The 19,151-nt window shown below is 41.4% G+C and overlaps 1 protein-coding gene across 4 annotated transcripts in view; it reads left to right on the top strand.

The window, feature by feature from the left end:
* Nucleotides 1-4,247: 4,247 nt before the first annotated feature.
* PCGF5 (polycomb group ring finger 5) overlaps nt 4,248-19,151 on the top strand; it is a 67,668-nt gene continuing 52,764 nt past the window's right edge. For 2 of the 4 annotated variants that reach the window (XM_054071658.1, XM_054071653.1), the window contains exons 1-2: nt 4,916-4,979; nt 17,669-17,786. The gene's annotated coding sequence lies outside the window, so the exon portion shown is untranslated. Of the gene's footprint in view, nt 4,358-4,915; nt 4,980-17,668; nt 17,787-19,151 lie in introns of those variants that run through there. The other 2 variants (XM_054071656.1, XM_054071655.1) reach the window with 2 other exon arrangements.

The following is a 19,151-nucleotide window of genomic DNA, read 5'->3' as shown; positions in this document are numbered from 1 at the left end:
AATTTTTTTTTCTTTAGGGTAACCAAAAAATGTTTACATGTTAACATTTTTTGATTACCCTAAAGAAAAAAAATGTGTAACCCAAATACAAATATCCTCCTTAGCACCCACTTCTTTCAACTGACTTGTGAGCTAAGAAGGGAGGTGCAGGAGATCGATCATCTCCCCATTTGTAAATGAAGAGGAAAAGCATTCCTGAAGACTTTACTCTGCCAGCCTCCTTTTCTTCACTCATTCCATTCAGCAGCACAGAAGTGACTGTCTGGTGTGCTCTGCTAAAGGATTGTCTGCCTTCAGTAATTGATCTCACTGACAGGAGGCAGACTTCTTCCGAAACAGCTACTGTGATTACTGAGCACAGGTATCAGTCTTGTACTGCCAACCCGCTCAAACAGAACATTAATAGTTTAGTTTATCGAAATCTACTCTTGCAAATCTCTATGAGCAGAACTGCTCTATGGGGAAACAATACAGTTCATTACCAGGAGACAATCTGACCATACCCTTCTCCTTTTTCGAGTGAGATTGCCCATAGTCACTCACAGGTATTTCACCCTGCCTACAAAACTGTAACAGTCTCCTATATGATGTAATTTCACCGTAGTTCTTATTGCATAAAATGACAAAATTAAAACTACTGCCAGGAAACACCTTTCTCTGATGTTAAAAGTAAAATGCTTCACAATAACACCAAACTATAGAGCATGGTTTTGTTTAAAAAAAAAAAAAAAAAAAAAAAAAGTCGTGAAATAGAAGGAAGTAGAGAAAGTTTATGGAACAGTGTGACTGGAGACAAGATCAAGAGTTGTCTCAAAAGCACTAGAACAGGTCCATGGAGAGACTGCTGACTGTGTGGGAGTGATGAATGCCCTGTTAAGGGTCTAGGCTCTTGTGTTGCTGTAGCTGTGCTTATGCTCTGCTCCAACACTGTGGATGTTTGCCTTTAGTATTAGACACTGGCTGGTAGGTAGATGATGTTCGTCACGTATTTACACATTTACAGTGTACCAATAAATGATATGAAACATGCCATTTACCCACTGATCTCAACAGCATTGTCCTGAGGGGAATGTAAACTCTTAAATTTTCTTGTGGTAGGCTCTGTACTGACTTTATAATTAGGCAGCTATTCTAGATGACAGAAGATAGAGAGATCATCTGGCAACCCCTCCTCCTGCTGGAGCTGAAGCCAGGCTGAGCAGGTGCTTTACACATCTTTCTTCCCCTCCGCAACTGAGTGAAATCTCTCTCTGTCCAGTCCAAAGGCAAAAGAGTCCTCGTTTGCTGCCGTGTAATTCATATGTCAGTGTGTTTTGGCATTTATACAACAGAAATGAAAGAATGCTCGAATTGAAAATATCCGCCTAAAAGCAGAATTCACAATTTAGTCTCACTGATCCTCTGGAATCAGACTTACCACTAAGCTGTGCTCAGTAAAACTAAAACCCTACAGTGCCTAGAGCTGACCAGTTGATAACCTTGCATGGAGAGCATATGACACAGTAAGGTGTAGAACAAATGAAACTGAAATGCCTGAAAGGCAAAATCAGTGTGAAACAGTATTTAAAATTGTGCAGTGGTTCTAAATAAAGAGTGGTGATGCTCTCTTTTCAACTGGAAGTAGTCATGGAGTGCCATAGAGTTCTGCTAAACAAGATAGCTTAGTAGTCAAATTCTGGATGAAGGGGAGAGAGGAATTAATCACTCACTCTGGCAAGAAGTCCTAGCTCATAAGAAAGCTGCATAATTAATGTTAGATATTTTAAAGCCATGAATTGCAATTCCTGTCTAACCTTTGGAAATAGAAAAACGCACACCGACAATATTCCTGAGGAGAGAGGGAAGGCACCTACTGAGACTTATGTATATTAAGTTAGAAATTGAGAGGCAGAGATCTGAAAGATAAACATATACCAGAAGGTTATGACTTGTCATTCACTGGAAATTATGTGGGTTTATTCGACAGGCAGAATCTGCTAATGACTTATAAGTTAACTTAAAACCCTAAATGTAGTATCTACGGAGAAAAAAGTAAAACATTTTGACTTATTTTTAATTTAAAAAAATATTTCCCAACCACATAATCTACACTTGAGTGTCACAGTCATACCACTTTTCCAAAGTTGCATCATCAGAAGAGGAGATCCAGATGTGACTGTTGCTCTAATCATAGCTAACTGACAACGTATAAAAGCCACCAACTTGTGGAAACATCTACGTATTAAAAAACTCGGGATCAAGAAGAAAGCCCCAGGGAGTAGTTCAAGACTCCCCACTCTACCAGAAATACGTCAGCCGAGGAAGTGAAAGAAATATAATTAGAAAACTGAGTTTTGAACCAGACAAACCCTTTTTTGCTGTATGCAAAGCCTACTGTGAAGCTGTAAAAGGTATTTACACTAAAAATCCACTATCGTCTAAGATACAAAATGAAACTGGAAGCTGTAGTAGAGGTTTTCACAGCCATTTAACATATTTAGACCTTTATGTCTTACATGGTAAGAAGTAGTGGTGCCAACTCTTGTACTTTACTAGTCTCTAGCTGTTCAGTGTCTCCTAGGAGCCAAACAAACACATAAGAAGATAAGATTTCACCTAAATTTACAATTATATGCATGTATTTATGTTTAAATCTGTGGCCCTATTGGCTGTGAAGAAAACATTGAAATGGGAAACCTACATCCATCATTTCGGTAGACAGAACATTTGGTGAGATAACAATCTTAATACTAAATCATATTTTGCACTGGCTTTATTGTATGATATTGTTGCTGTCCTAGTAAAGAAAACTAATCTGCTCTGAGCTCTGGCCTGCCACGTATAGACCATCCCTGGCAGCTCCATCTTTGACTGTAACAATGTCTTGAGTATCTTTATCTTCTGGTATGGTTTCTTCCATGATTCAAGCGTAGACATCAGTTGTTCCTTACCAACAGCCCTCTCTCTAGGTGTTACAACTTGGTACTATCATGCCTCTCAGAAACATGGCAGTTCACAGAAGTTGTAATGCAGGATTTGATTCCCAGTAAAATCATTGAGTGCTCGAGTACATTCATGTACAGGAAGGAATTTGTCCTCTGTCTGCTCTATTTTCAGATAAACAAAGACCTCCGTGATAACCACTTTCCCTCTCTCTGGCACTGTTCTTTCAAGATCCAAATTTTCTCTATTTATTTTCTGCAAATGAAAGCTTATGGCCAGAAGTTTTACTTGCCACCCCCCCCCCCCCCCAACCTTTAAGGATAAGACCAGGCAAAAAAGAATCAGATATGTCTGTGTTATTGGTGAGCCTGATGCAGTGGCTTAGACAGCCTAGTTTGTTTTCAGTGAAGTTTCTTTTAATCTCTAGAAATACTCTGTGCGTTGTGTGACCCCCATTGCGTACAAACTCAAAGGCGTCAAGTGCACTGCTCTGATATCACAAATCGGGCTGATTATCACAAACGAAATTATAACAAACAGCTGACCTGACAGTCAAGATGAACACTAGTCTGCCTGGGAAATCCTCAGAATATCCACTTACTGACAGTGCACGCTGATGTCTAAATAAATGTGATGCTGCAACCCGGTCAGATGACACTAAAGCATCTTAAAGTCAAATATCCCGGTTGGCGCTCCCAGGAAGGCTTTAAGTGGCTAAAAGGAAAAAAAAAACCACGTAAGTGGGCACAAGAGAACTATTCCCTAGCTAATGTTTGTTTCTAACACAACGCTACTTGGAAAGCATCATGGAGAGGTTAAAGTGAGCCCCTCAAAACTGCTCTCCAACTTCCCATGTAAGAATTAAAGTTGAGCTCATGAAAGGCACCGACTTGCAGGTGAATGCTCAGCCCTGCTGGTGGCCAACTGCTTTACTGGCTTGCGGGAAAACGGTTCGAGAAAGGGGCCCTATCCCAAACTTCGCGTGGGAAGCAGGTTACAGGGACCATTGGTTCTGCTTACCAGCAAGTCCCACGAAAACTCGATTGAGCAGCTTACTTATTATCTGAAAATGAGTCAGGGAAATTTCTGTATTTTCTTGTGTGTAGCAAGAGTGTAAGCTATGGATTCCTGTTGCAAAGAGCAATTATGGCATAAATTTTGACGTTGCGTTTGTTGCCATTGAGGACTGTGGGATAGGAGCAAAAGGCACCGTGAGAAGTTGCTTAATTAGAATACACACATAAGTAACGTCATACGACCGCGCCACGTTCTCGTTAATTCCTCGGTTAAAATTATTTCTTCCAGGGGAATTTACGAATGATAAGGTACGAGTCACACTTGGCGCAGCAGGAACGAGCCGCGAAGGCGCAGCGCGGCCCGGCCGGAGCCCCGCGGACACGGGGCGGAGGAGCGGAACGGGCCGCTCTGCGCACGGGTGAGCAGCGCCGGGGCTCGGGCAGGAGCCGGAGAAAGCGAAGCGGCAGAGAAACGCGGCCGCACGGCGCGGAGAGCGGCCCCGAGGCGCAGCCGCTCCGTCCTTCGCTACCGCGGGCGCGCACGCACCGGGCCCCCGGGGACAGCGGAGCAGGACGGCCCCGCCGCCCCCTCGGGCGCCGACAAAGCGCTCTGCCCCGCGGCGCCCCCGCGGATGGCGCAGCGCATGCGCGCTCCGGCGCGGGGCATGCGCGGCTCTGTGCGGTGCGGACGGCGCGGAGCGGGCGGTGCAGCCCTGGGGGCGCGCGGGGCGCCTCAGCCCGGCGGGGGCTCGGTCCGCGCGGCGCCGGGAGGCGGCTCTGGCCGCGCCGCGCCGTGCCCCAGTTTGTGTCCAATCAGAGAGCGCAGCGCGCGCGCCGCGCGGGGCGGCGATGCGTAAACAAGCCCCGGGAAACTCCTCCGCCGCGCTCCCCTCCCCTCCGCGCCGCTCCCCGCGCCGCCCCGCAGCCGCCCCCGCCGGCCGCTCCGGCGAGGCGCGCGCGCCCGCCCCGCCCCCGCCCGCCCGCCCAGCCGGCGCCGCCCGCGCTGCCGCCCCGCTGCCCGCGGCCTCTCCGGGGGGGAAGGTAAGGAGGGCGGCAGAGGGGGCGGGGGGGGTCGTGCGCCCGAACAAGTTGTTGAACGCGGCTCGAAAGGCGCGGCGGCGGCCGGCGAGGAACTTTCTCCTCGGCTCCGCCGCGGGGGAGGCCGGTGCCGCCCCGCGATGCTCGCGGCTTCCTGGGCGCTGCGGCGGGAGCCGCTGCCAGTCCTGCCGGGGGCGCCCGCCGAGCCGCGTCTACTCCTGCGGGTGATGAGCCGCGATTAGCTCCGGCCGGTTATGTAAGCCGTGGCGGGAGCGGGTCCCGCACCGGGCGGGGCGCAGGGTCGCACGTGTGCGCGCTCCCTGCCCTGCCCCGCACCGAACCCGCACCGCTCCCAGCCCTGCCGCGCTCCGAACCCGCACCGCTCCCAGCCCTGCCGCGCTCCGAACCCGCGCCGCTCCCTGCCCTGCCCCGCGCCGAACCCGCGCCGCTCCCTGCCCTGCCCCGCGCCGAACCCGCGCCGCTCCCTGTCCCGCTCCGCGCCCAACCCGCACCGCTCCCTGCCCTGCCCCGCAGCCCGCGTCGCTCCCTCTCCTCTGCCGCTCCGCCCGTTCCATTTTCTCGTTTCTCAAAAAAAAAATAAATAAATAAATGTCTGAGCATGGCAAAGTTTAAGAACTTGATTTTCGCTTTCTTTACGTGCGTGGTTAGTGTGTCAACATGATCTGGAGACGATTGAATGAATCATCAGTTCCATGGAATAGAAGCAAGTGAATCATCTCTCATGCACACACGCGCGCAGCCGTGAGGGAGCCGTGGTTGTTACCGTACACAGTGGAAGGTCGGTGTCAGTTTCTGACACGCGATGGGGTGTAAGAAGTACAGACGGTGCTTGCAAACCCACCGGCTTTCCCGCGGCTGTTTTGTGAGCTGCGAAAGTTTTGCAACATTCAATTGCTGTTTTCCTGGCTCAGGGATTGAATGGTCACGGTGTTCGGGGCGCTGGAGCATCTCCGCTGCCAGGACAGGCTGAGAAGGTTGGGGCTGTTCAGCCTGGAGAGGAGAAGGCTCCGGGGAGACCTTAGAGCAGCACCTGACAGGGCTACAAGAAAGCTGGGGAGGGAATTTTTACAAAGGCACGTAGTGATAGGATGAGGGGGAATAGCTTTAAATTGGAAGGGGGAATATTTAGGCTAGACATTAGGAAGACATTCTTCACAGTGAAGTTGGTGAGACACTGGAACAGGTTGCCCAGGGAGATTGTGACTGCCCCATTGCTGGAGGTGTTCAGGGCCAGGTTGGATGGGGCCTTGGGCAGCCTGGTCTGGTGGGAGGTGTCCCTGCCTTATGGCAGGGGGATTGGAACTGGATGATCTTTAAGGTCCCTTCGAAGCCAAACCGGTCTATGATTCTGTATCAACTTGCTGCCTTCTATTTTATCCACATTTCAAAAGGGGGGTGTTAATGCTGAGATTTAAGTAACTATGTTGCTCAAAGTGTATTAACTTAAAATAAAATGTAAACAGAAAAATCCCAAAATGGTATTGCGCTGTCCATACCCTGAAGCCGGAGACAGATCCTAAACGCCTTTATTGTGGGATTTGTTTTGCTTGGTTTTGTTAAGCAAAAATAGTTAGTTTCTGCTACAGTAAAAATTTATAAATATGTATTTGGAAAACAAACTAAGCCACTTTATTTAATAAACACATTCAGGTTGTACCTAAACAGACTTCTGTACCTGATCCTCTTGCCCGTTGCTGGCTTAAATGGCATTGGGGCTGAGTGCTACATATGTTTTTTCTTTCAACTCTAACTTGGTTCCGAAGTGGTATTTCCATCCTCCATGTTTTTTGACACATCTGTCTCTCCCTGTACAAAGGCCGAACAAATGACTTTTACAAGATTAATTCCTCTTTTTTTTCTCAGCATAACTGCCATCGTCGAGAAATTAAGCCACTGTTTACAACAGGGAGGTAGTGTCTTATCCATACAAGCACTTGGTTTTTATGATCTGGAAGTATATGAATATCTTTGCACATCTTACAGGTAAACCATTCTGTCTCCTTTGACATGAGGTATCCTTTATCTTGCTGCCCATGTTTTGTACCTCTAGCTGTTCTTCAAACAGGGATGGAGGAATAAATCAGTTATGGGAAATGTTGGTTTAGGTGTTTATTACTGTAGGCGAGAGGGGGTATGTTACGATTTTTGTTTGCCTTGAACTGGATGCACTTCGATAATGATTTTGTGGCCTTAATTATAGGATTGGAGCACCTAAGTGTGGAAATCCTGTGTTACTTCAGGGTTCCTTATGCAGCTTTTAACATCTCATTGTCAGGATTCTGAAGTAAACCAAGTTAAGACTGCATGAGAGTGTGAATATGCTGTAATACAGATACTCTTAAATTAGGTATATTGGGTGGTCAAGTTAACAAACAGGACAAAATACTATTTTGTTTGTGCATTTGAATCAACAGTCAAGTAGCAATCATCGGTTTTATTTAATTTCCTTACAAGGAAGATAGAAACATATACTGGGTATGGCATTCTATGTGCCCAGACCTCAGCTGAGAGCAGTAAAGCAAATAATACTGGAAGTTGATTGATTCGTCGCTTTGCCTGCTTTAGCCATTTCCCCCTGCTCTCTATGTGCTCTAGTTGTCAAAGTAGAAGTTAAAAATTCTAGGTTTCACTCTTAAGTGTGCAGAATGTGCAAAATAAAGTGAGATAAAATGGATTGGTTTAAGGTTGCTGTATGAAGCTCCATTTTTAGAATTGTAAGCAGATTACTGTAGGATGTAGAACTTTGAGAACAGCGGAGGGCAGTGCAGATAAAAGTGGAGTGTCTGAACTTTGTATCTCAGTTTTTGCTATGTTTGGATACGTAGACTTTGTGCCTAGCATGATAAATTTATGAATGTATATCAAATCTTACACTGCCTTTTATGAGAAAGAAAAAAAAGAGATACAGTTAATGTGTATTTGAAATTACTAGTACTTTGCTCAAAAACTTGTTCGAGTTATCATCCGTTTTGCAGATTCTGTGCTCTGAAAGACTGGTGCCAACAGCACCTTCAGATGTCCTTCCAGCTATCAATGAATGGTTAACATTGCAATGGAAAAAAAAAATATAGATTCTTCCCTTTTCACAGTTTTTGCTTTAAAGACCCTTTCTGAACAGATGTAGCCGTCTCAAGCCAAGTTTTGAACTATTCCTGTAGAAAGACATATTGCTGTTGGAAAAATGAATCCTTTCTTCAACTGTTGAAAACTTGCACCAACTACACATTGGCCCAGGGATTGTTTGCTCCCCTAATCATCAGTTAAAACATCTGAATTAGTTGTCTGGGAAGAAGTTTACTTTCTATTGCTAGTCTCAATATTTAAAATATTTAAAAAATAGTTATTAAAAGTTGATACTTTACCAAGGTGCATCGCTTTGTATGTCAGAGTTACAGGTAATCTGTTCTTGAATGTTGGCAGATAGCGCCTAAGACATTTCCTGCAGTGAAGCTTATTCCACTGATTATTGTGTTTTTGGTTTTGCATTTATTCCAGTAAATGTAGTGCCATGAAAAGTACCAGCTTGACAGGCTTTAGACTGAAGCCCTTAACGAGCAGAGCAGGTGTAGCACTGTCAGGAAACTCGACCATGCTGTGACAAGACTGTATATCTAACTGCATGTGTGCATATGGGAAATATCGATGTTACTGTCACTATCTTAATCATTGCTTATAAAAATTGTCTACAGACAACTGTAGGACACTTCTGGAATGAAAGATATATGGTGTTACTTGAGCGCCATAGTCTCAATGGCTGTCACTGCTAGTTCTTACATGTGAAACAAATAATTTTGACTGGTTACCTAAAGCTGAAACCATTTATCCCATTATTAATAATTGAATTCATTCATGTCTCAGCAGTTTTCCTAACATCTGGCCATTTGCTTCTGTGAATTGGTCATTTCATTCCTGTTATGGTATAATTTTTTTTTGCTTTGTTTTTTGTTGGTTTGTATGTGTTTTGAGGTTTGACTGAAATCAAAACAGTAGCCTGCTAATATGCCTTAATAATCCTATTTTCACAAAAGACCTAACTAGAAAAAGAGGAGAAGGCATACTTTCTCAGGAGAGGTTAGAGGCAAGAGTAAAAGTTGATGGGAGGATCCTCACTTCCTTAGGGCACTGTTACATTGCTGACCCATGTGTCTCAAAGAGGGAGGCACCAGGCTTCAGGCTCTTGCAACCTGTTTTGGTTTGAGAACTGCATTTGCACATCGAATCTTCACTGACAGTTGAGTTTGCACCAGTTGTTTTGGAGAGTGTACCACACTGGCCTTGAGCAATGGGCGCTGAGGAACCAGCTATCCAGGCTGCAAGCAGGGTGCCTTTGGTGACCTCTTGTGCACAGCTTCAGTATTGCTTCTTCCACAAGGAGGGAAACCACTTTGTAGTCGTACCACTTCTACTCAAAGCATATCCTTATCAAAAAGAACCCTTCCTGCTTACTAAATCACTCATGGAGATGTACTAAGAAATCGTATTGGGACCTAAATGTTGAAGCTGTGTTTTCTTCCTGATTCATTGTGTGATTCATTCTATGCATATATGGCAGCATTACAAAATTATTTTCTGACAAAGATATTTTGGTTTTGGCAACTTTCTGGCAGTTATCCACTTCCTCAGAAAAATCTATAGCTCCATGCTTATGGATCGCAGGCAGCTGAATCAGTGAGTAGAATCTGATACCTGCAGGGAGGGTTGTAGTTTGTAATTGCTGTTGAATTGTTCGCATCCAGTTTCTTATTCCCATCTTCCCAACTCCATAGTGTGCACTTGTTCAGTTCACCTGTTACGGCTTAGTTTTTGTATTATGGGCTCTCAGGGAACACTGTCATTAGTTTTGTATTGGTAAAATTTGCAGCACTTCAGTATCCTGGCTTATCTGGCTTCTTGTCTCTATGGAAATAAGTAATAAATAATAGTCCTCATTTTAGATGTTTTTGCCTGAATCTTTACTGTGTTTCCATCCCAGTGCAAAGAGAAAAAAAAAAAAAAAAAGCCAAGAAACCCAACTCCTGCCAGTTTAGTAGAACATTTGTCCAAAGACCAACACTAAAAGTAAAATATGTTTCCAAATGGACAACAGTGTGAATGAAAGAGAATAACAAATATAAATTCACATCTTTGTGACTCGTGTGACACTCCAGTGAGGGAGACCATGAGCATCACCAACAACGAAATTAAGCCCTAAGAAATGTAAGACTTCACTTTTGGTTTAACATAGTTCAGCGGGAAAAATCTCACAGAAATTCTCAAATGTGATGAATTTCTGTAAGAGACAAATTGATTCTAATCTTCATAGTATCTTCTGGTTCTGCTTTTTTTTAAAAGAAAAAATAAATTATTGGTGATTTTCTTGTGGTACCCTGAGTAGAGGTTTGTTCAGCTGTGGACTGGGAATCACACAGTTCTTTTTGAACCTGGTATATCCTGGTTCCCTTCACAGCTGCTTACACTGATTATAGAGAGATGAAATTGCTGCAATTGACTTCTTCCAGGAGGAACTAAAGCCATAGTTATAACGTGATGACAGTGAGGCGATTTATCTTCACCTTGTAATTACAAGGGTGATTTCACATTGGCACTGTATCAGAGCATAGGAAATAGATGGATTTTCTATATAGTGTTACCTGGTACATTTATATTAATTTCTCTTTGTAGTGGTCTTTAAAAGTATTAGTGTTCATGGATTGCTTTTTTAGGACTAATATTATTGCTCTGTAGCAGTTTCAGTAAGTAATAATGAATTCTGTTTTACAAAACAAAACAAGAAGATACCCAACTTAGTTTGCAACAACTGTGAACTAGTAGCTGTATGATCATATAGATGATTTTATGACTTTTTAATGAGACATTAACATATATTTCCGAGTGGCTGCAGCTGACAAACTAATTTCCAGAAGTTAGTTTGTCAGCTGAGATTTCTCTTTGGAACTATACAATGGACCATTTTAATATGCGTTAACCCTTTTTTAAAAAAGTTTCTATCATCATATAAGATACCAAAGTGTTTTAGTATGTATTCATATGGATAGTGTGGATGTATGAGAACACACTTGGATTAATTGTTATGTTTTCACCTCCATATAGACATTTCATTTTTATTTTCAGTCATTTTAAAATGGGCATAATATATGTAAAGAACTTTTTTTAAAAAAAAAAAACCCTTATATAGGACAAGAACATAATCTGTAACGTATTTTGCCCCAGCTGTTTTGTAGCTTTCACTGAGCATCCTAACCTATGAAAATGTTCTTGTTATGGAACAGTTTCAATTTCCAGTCTTGGCATTCTCTTAGTCACTGCATTTTTCATAGTCTGTGAATTTGTCATGCAGGGAAGAAGTACCTGCAGATTGAAATTACTAGTACGGTCATAATTCCTATTTTAGATTTGTCACTACTGTGATAGCGCTTACTGGCCTTGGTCAATAGCAGGGCTTGATTCCTAGAAGCAGCTCTCCAACTCTTAACGCCCAATCTCCTTAGCAGTTGCTGATGCAATGTAATACTGATGACGTGAACTATAAAAAGATATTAATTTCCTGAATCTGAACCTCTACATAGAAGAAAGAAAAGACAGTGGAGTTCCTTTCAATAGCAGAAGGCATCACATTGTGCTTCCTGCTTCTGGTTCTTATTTTTAAGGATACTGGTAAAATGCTATTGCCTTATTAGTTCAATTTGGATTGAAAAGTCTGTTCATTAGATTAACCCAGTATGTGTTTAGAGTCCCCAAGAGAGACATTGTTACTTTTCTTAGAGATGTAAAATGTGCCAGCATTATGTGTTTACCTAAGTGTCTTAGATAGAAGTTTTCAGATTTTTTTTTTTGCTTTGTGTTATATCTATTAAAATCTTTGCGTCCTAACAAAGCACGGGAAAGTAATAGAATCTAAAAATTAAATATTCTGAAGATAGATTTCAGTGCTAGTTACTAGTGATCAAATCTGACAGACAGATAAAATCTTTCTGCCACAAAAAAGTAGTTGATCTTGAGATAAAAGTCTTGAGTGATTCTTAGAGAAGCGTCACTGCTAATTAAAGCAAGTGCAATTATATCTACTTCCTCCCACAAAAAGAAGAATGGAATACGTAGGATACTGGTCTCTTGATTAATTTCATAATGAAGACACAGTTCTTTATTCAGATGGAAGATCAGCTTTTAAATAGCCAACGTGTGGGTTGAATGAAGTTAAAGATGTTTCTTTCTTCCATGGTTTTATAAAATTGTTGTTTACTTTTTTGAAGAATCATCGGTACAAGCGGCAGAGACAAAAGACCCTTTGTATGACATAAATGATATTTTGACTAAGTACTCTTTGTTGATTCTTGCTGTAGAATTTCCCTGCATACAAAGTGATTTTTGAAGAGCTGCTTAATCAAACCAATATTTTTCAGCTTTCCATCTTAACTCTTTTGATATATCACAGACAAAGTAAATTTTCATGCTTTTATCCCAAATACATATTTACCAAAATTTGCAAGTGTTTTGTGTGGACAGTGATCACAGAATGCAAATGGATTTATTCCAATAGTTTACTGAGTGACAGTTGGTTCCTCACAAAGTGTTTAAAATGTGCTGTTGATGTTTAGCTTTTGTGTATGCCTTGCTGAAAATTTAGAATGTGAATTTACATGGAATTAGTCTACCATTCAAAATTTCCATTAATTGCAGAGGACCTTTTCCAGTGAATTCAGTGTGGAGCTGGATGAAATCCGTGACAAACTTGTAACAGAGGAGGTTTTCCATAATATCTGTTTTCTCAAGGTGTAATAGCTCTTATTACGTCTACTAATAGAATAAGGAAAACCACACAAACTATTGTGCATACAGGCCTCAAACAATAGTAGCAAACCCTGAACTAAGGGTGTGGCTTTAGAAGACATCTATAGACACTGCTGTTGAATGATGGAAGTGCTGCTATCTCCTGTGCTTTCTGAGCCTTGGCAATCATTGGACCCCAAAATAAATTAAGTTTTAACTTACCCGGCAAGAAACTAATAAAGGCAAGTTTTCTGATAGGCCATTGCAATAATGGATTTACAGATGGATCAACAAGCTCCAGAATGGTGCTTCCCTTTTTTGGTACAACTGGCCCATTAGATCAGCTCTGCTGTTCAGTTAACTGTAGATTTAGGACAAGTTTATTGTAATTATGGCAATCAAGTGCCTAATTTGAGGCAAAAGTGTGGTTATCACCTGTAAAACAAAGGAGATATTAATATAGGGAGGAATTGGGAAGTAGTGCTCCATCGTGGTCAGGAAGAAAATTAATTGTTACCAGCAGAATGCTTTACTTGGAGTGTCTTCATGTGGTAGAGGCAGTTTCTCCACTAAGTCTGTCATTTTTCATATCTAGAAGATTTATTAACATTTGTTTCCATGTTTGACTTGGAGATCAGGACTGAGAAGTGAGAAGTGGATTTTCTGATGAAAAACATTCTCATGCAATTCATTCTGGCACCTGCAGGTCTTGCTAATACATGGGCAATTACATTCACTGAACTACCGCATGAATACCACAGTGAACATTAAGAAAATAGTTCTTTAGTATTTATTTAAGGTAATCTCTGATCTTCGTTTTGTGCATACTTTACTAGCCTGCTGAACTAGAAGTGGGTTTGGGTCACAGGGGCATGAATTGCTGGAGGAAGTTTGATATTTTCTGATTCTGGACTACTAAGGGCAGACTCCATATCTGACTTCTTTCTTGAAAGTGGAGAACCCTCCCTGCTTCCCCCATCTAGCTGTCCTGTACCTGGATTTCTCAGGCACCTCTGATAAATGAAGAATATTTGCCAAAAATCTGCCAAACATTTGACCTTTGTATTTACAGTTTCCCTCCTTTTTTTTGGACAGGATAATATGTGATAACATTGATAGATAATGTGATGACAGAACAGAAATCTCCTGTCTTCCCTACCAGCGATGATAGCTGCTTAGCATGTCAATTTTACTGTATGTTTTCGAAGGAAGTGTCTTATATCTCCTGAATCCAAGGCAGAATCCATAAAAATACCAATAATTTAGGACTTCAGCCTTGGCTAATAAAAAATACTGTAATATAAACTTCAGTTGATGCATTTGACTTTATGCCAGTAGTGAATATGGCTGTAGATAGAGGAAAGCCTAACCACAAGTATTGCTTGTGCTTACCACAGTTAAGTTACCATTGACCCTGCCTTGAATTGCTTAGAAAACTGTCAGTGATTAAATAATTCTAAGAACAATATTAGGGAAAAATTGTCATTTTGCCCAGTTAAACAAGTTTTTGTATCCTTTTCATTAAGCCAGGACTTCAAATTGGTCTTAATTATTGCCCTTGTATTATGAATGTAGTTTTTCCTGTTCTTGTGAAAATAGAATAGTGTTTGATTAAAGTACAAGCCTTTGAAAAAAAATCTAAGTCTATATATGCTCATAGAAGAGGCTGGTGAGAGTTTGACGGTGCAATTGTCAAAAGACAGCGTCTGCAGCCAAGTAGTTTAGTAGAACTTTGCCTATCTTCATTCCTCCTTGAATCTCAATGTATCGTGAAGGAGGAGATTAGCTTTGCTGTGACTGTTAAGAGTCACAGACGTCATGAAGGAGAAAGAAGAGGTGACTGCTTTGCAATGAATTACAAGTGGTTTCTGTTTGCAAGTATCAGAGGGTAAAGGAAGCCAGAAAACCATTGGAAAAGTCTAGGCACAAGGAAATGTGGAGATGGATGCCGAGTTATCTGGAAGGGGGAAGTTATCTACTCAGGGGGAGGTAAGGGTCCAAAACTGCAAGGGTCCTCTCCTCCAAGGAGGGCAGGAATCCCAAACCAGTAGAGAGCATACTTCCTAAGCCTCTTTTATCTCTGCTATCAACAAATAGCAAAGAGAGCAGCAGACAAACAACGTCCCTTCGCTTCAGTGCTTGTTTTTTCAGTATTGATTCTGGTTTTTCAAACGTGAGGTCTGTTTAGTGGATGCAGAAGTCCAGTTGCTGACAACCCACACTGCATGGAGTCATACTGACTCTGAAGTAGATTTGCAGTATTTTGGGCATTGTTAATTATAAAAATTAGACTTCTGATATAGCTAGTTTAAAGGTGTATTAACTTTAGGTTAAATTGGATAAAATTTAGCTATTTAGGGTTAAAATGTTAGGATATTTCTTATTTTAGGCTGTTGGTGTGACCATCATTTATCCATTGTAGTGCTCTTGAATTCTGTTCTTAAAAGGCTTTCTCCCCAACACCCCATTGTTTACTGTGCAGTTGTAAAGTGTTTAGGAATTTATCAGTAGGAGTTGTCTACAGCAAGGTGTAGAATGGGCTGAGAGGAATGCAAAGAGTAGTATGAGGTTAGGGAGGTTGAATGCTGCCTTGGAGAACCAGTATCTCCCATCTTGGGTGCTAAATGACTCTTTCATGCTGGGCAGGTAATGTAGGTCTTGGGTTCATAGACAGCTATTCAGCTTTTAATATTTGTGAGACACATGTAGCCAAATTTGCCAGTGTTCTGACATCGCCAGTACAGCTAAAATCATGTGAAACCGAGCTGTTTACCGTGAAGAGTCCCGAGTGTCCTGAAAAATTGAACCTTAATACTTTGAACACTTTGGACATAGACTAATACGTCTCTCGTTTCTGTATCTGTAAGTTATGGCTAGCAATGTTGCCTTGTTAAATAGGTTGTGGAGAAGATTCTTTTGGGGAGCGTTGAAATACTACAGGAGTGAGTGGACGTGTGTGTGTGTGACTTCAAACACCTGTATGAGAACAGAGAATTAAAAAAAGAGAATAACTGCCTGTTACACTAAGTTGTTTGGTAGGAAATGTACATACATAGTATTAAAATCCATGTTATCATTCATGTGTATGAAGACGCACATTCTTTAACGTTGCTAATTTTTACTGAAGTTGTACTACTTTCAGAGGGCCCCATCTAGATATGGAGTTCTATTGAGTTTGGTTTCATGGAGATAAGAGAATGGTTTTGCCTATAAGTTGTGTATTTAGACAAATGACTACAACAGACAAATTAGTTCAGGGAGAGCCACTAGACATGCAGGTACTTTTTTCCATAATGTACTTGGGTGTGCTGCTTGAAGGTACAAAGATGCAATTTTATTCCTTAAACTAAATATGTATCGGGACACATCTCTGTGATTTTAAGCAGATGTAAGCTGCTGCGGCTTGAATTTGAAGAAACTGAAAAGATATCTGTCTATGGTTAGGATAATATCAAGACGGAGTATGTTAACAGTGGCTCAGTGCCATGGTAACACCAGAATATGGTTTCTAGGCAGCTTACAGCACAGACCTATCTCACTGCTGGGAGACTCAGCCTGCAACTTTTCTTGTCACTAAAACAAACAAGATTCATTAAAAATACTTTACTAAAACAAACAAACTGTTATTTAGGAAGCTGTGGTAGTGATCTTATGGGTGTGTTCTGAATATGGTGTTTCTGGGAAGAGGCAGGCAGAGTTCAGGAAAGAACAAGTGTAGCTGTAGAATGATAGAACCCCACAATACTTAAAGCCAGACAGTACAGAACCTTCTCTTCTTTTATACCCCAATGAGTGGGATATTACTGATCCTGCTTATTGGAGTGGCGATTGACAGCTAAATGTTGATTCCTGTGTTTTCCTACCAGTAAGAAATGCATAAATATTGCTGAGTGTCCTGTACTGATAGATGTCTCAGGAGCTTGTGCTGCAGGAGTGCTTTATAGGTCAGAATGGATCAGACAACTTGGTGTGATAGGGCTGTAAAAGGGAGGAGTTAAGTGTTGGCATTGAAAGATGGTGACTGTTATCTTACAGGAGAGTTGCATACTTTTACATTGTATCGCATATGTTACCTTAGCTGCTAAACTATAGTAACTTTGCTTTTTAATCCCTTGTTTCTATGTATCTTGTGGGCGCCACAGGTTTTAATTAGGACCTTAAAAACTTGGTGCTCTATCATGGCTCACTTTATCATGTTATCATGAGCAACGCTCACTTGGAAGTCTCCAGCTCTGCGCGTATCAGCCACTGGACCTATACCAAAGAAAGCAGTAATTCCATGTAATCTATATAGCTAAGCAGGGCAGGGAAATCCAACTGTTAGCTGTGCAGTTGGTGCTCTTGTCTTACTATGCACTAAAATTAAGATTAGGATACCCAGAAGCGGAGCATAGAGTAGGAGCTCCAGAACTTTTTTGAGCGCTGCTAACATAGGAAAAAACCATGATGACAGAATAGTTGCTTTAGCCGCTTGTACTTTTTATTGAACCATGCACAGATGCAGACGGAGATGTTTAGGCTGTATTCCTTCTTTAGAGGAAAGGCAGTAGACCATATTGTATATTTGCAGGGTAACAGTTTGAAGTACCTTCATAGTCAGGAGGTCCCTGCATGAGTGAACTGCGTTGCAATTACCTGCACAAGAGACTACTGGGCTTAATGACTGAGAGTGCAAAGTTGTTTTCTGTGAACAGGTGGGTGCTAAATATTTTCAGTTTGGGGGGCTGAAGTTGCTGTCTGTGTAAACATTCATTTGCACTCTTTTTCACTTGCAGGTTTCTAGGTCTTATGATTGTGTTTTTCTCTGCAACACTTCTGTTTCTGAGATAGTAAGGTTTCATACTTAGGGTTGGTTTTTTTCATTGTCTCTTTTTTTCTTTGCATGTTTCTGCTTATCTCACAAGCACAAGGAACTGATCAAAACTCCAGGTAGAAGATAAAGTTCAGAATAAGAAGAAACTTGCATACATTGAAAAGAAATCACAGAAGGATTGTGGAGAAGAATCTAGAGTACAAGTTCTGGTATGAAATTCTAAATATTTTTCTTGGAATTCAGGTCACTGTCTGTTCTGGAAGACAAACCTTACTTAATATAGAATATTGCATGTAAAATAGTTCCACTGAGTCTGTGGTGGCCAGGCAAAGATTACTTCTTACCAGAAAAGCTATGCTTAAATGGGTTCAGACTGTTTTCTACTCTGTTGTAAGAAAACTTATTTGTATGAAAACTAGCCACAAAGTCAAGACAACTTCCTAGTATTAAAATTTTTTGCCACTGTTGAAAGCGTTTTGAGTATGTTTTGGTTCCTCTTTAAGATATCAGAAGGAAAACCATATGTAAATACTCTTGAGATGCATTCTTCCATCTCCACAATATGAAATCAAAAGGCAATTCATTTTCTTAATACTGGAGATGTTGAAATCTTCTATGCATTCACCTAGAGAAAACCTTGGTCTATTTCTGACACCATATTCCCACTGAAGGCACTGGCAAGCATTCCTGCTAATTTAAAGGGCCACAATTTGAATCTTTTATGCTTATTGTGGAAATTCTGAATTTGAATGAAGCAAGGAAAAAAGGTTTTTCTCTTGAAATCAAATCGTATTTAAAAACCCAAAAAGCTTATTTAAATTTAGAAAACTTTAATTGCTCTTTTTCCACTTCTGTAGCATTACATTTGCATTTTTTTAACTAGTAATTATTTCCAGAATTTGCCTGTGTAAAAGCTCGTTAGGCTAAAACCAGGTATACTTGCATTTCAAGTTGACTGGCTGGAATTGGTTACCCAATCCTAGAGAAAAGGCTTAATTATTTTAATCTTATGTAGAAGGACTGTCTGGTACTATTTCAAATGATTTCCCTTTGTCATTGCAAGATAGAAGACTGGAAGATCACCGTCTATGTTTTCTAGGCCCATATCCTAGGTGCTGTTCTATAAAAACACCCATTTAGCGCCCACTGAACTGAGATCCAAGTTACGATCTCACTGCTGCTAAGTACTGACTTCAGCCGATATAAAATGCTGCAGTTAGAAGTTTGTTAGTTTTGTGTTCAGGGTCACAAGAAGAAAGGAGCAGAGACAGGAGAAACTCATTACAAAAGTAGTTTAACTAGATAACACAAAACCTTGAATAAGAACCTGTGCATCAGCAGAAATGAAATGGAGATATAATCTAGCAATATTCTTAAGGTAATACAGTTATGATTTCCCTACAATAGACTTTTGATCCAAATTTTAAGACTAGAGTGCAGCTTAACTGTCAGAAAAGCATTGCAAAGGAGATGGAAGCCACAGAATGCATATGGGGGGTAGGCATTCATATCCTACCAACTCTTTCCTCACTTGAAACTGTATAAGTAAATATGCATTGTTTAGGTGTTCGTGA

Source organism: Cuculus canorus, chromosome 7 (genome assembly GCF_017976375.1).
Source record: "Cuculus canorus isolate bCucCan1 chromosome 7, bCucCan1.pri, whole genome shotgun sequence".
NCBI lineage: Eukaryota > Metazoa > Chordata > Aves > Cuculiformes > Cuculidae > Cuculus > Cuculus canorus.
This window is presented reverse-complemented; position numbering and strand designations above follow the sequence as displayed.